General features: G+C 37.6%; 1 non-coding gene across 1 annotated transcript; it reads left to right on the top strand.

Annotated features, from left to right (window-relative positions):
• The first annotated feature begins 249 nt into the window (after window positions 1-249).
• LOC115833469 lies at window positions 250-352 on the top strand. Its single transcript, XR_004028900.1, has one exon. It is a non-coding gene; the product is annotated as a small nucleolar RNA U13 (small nucleolar RNA).
• Window positions 353-569: the final 217 nt, after the last annotated feature.

Below are 569 nucleotides of genomic sequence, written 5' to 3'. Positions count from 1 at the left end.
TGTATAGTAAATGTTAATTGGCAAAGTATCTCAGTAGAGATGGGGGCAAGGAAATGAGATTCATGCTTTTGCAGGGTTTGAATAATGATTTTATTACCCTAAGATGAAAGAAAGAGGTGGATTTGTCCTAAAGCATTTGAGATTTGAGAGACAATTTTAAAAAATGCTGTATCATAAGGCAGCATTTCAGTTTCTCAGAGGTTAAATCAACTTTGCAGTAGGTTTAGTTAACTAAAGAGGAATTTGGAGATTGCTTTATAGTTCATGAGCATGACGATTGGGTGTTCACATGCATGTGTGAGATGTGCCACCCTCGAACCTTGTTAGATGTTGGCACATTACCCGTCTGACCTGAAAAAAGAAATAAAGAGGAATTTGGCAGAATACTAGTTGATTACATTAACAAGATGACTATCACTCCAGCTGCCCATTCTGTCTTATTTGGTATCATTTATTACAGGGATGGGTGCTTCCTTAAACATCTTTCCTATTTCCTATTTTCCTTCCATCAGAAAACAGTCCCAGGAAAGTTTCAGGGAGACCCTGAGGTACTATTGTTGCAGAACTTT

Source organism: Nomascus leucogenys, chromosome X, assembly GCF_006542625.1.
Source record: "Nomascus leucogenys isolate Asia chromosome X, Asia_NLE_v1, whole genome shotgun sequence".
Lineage (NCBI taxonomy): Eukaryota > Metazoa > Chordata > Mammalia > Primates > Hylobatidae > Nomascus > Nomascus leucogenys.
The sequence above is the reverse complement of the archived record's forward strand: the minus strand, read 5'-3'. Positions and strand labels throughout refer to the sequence as shown.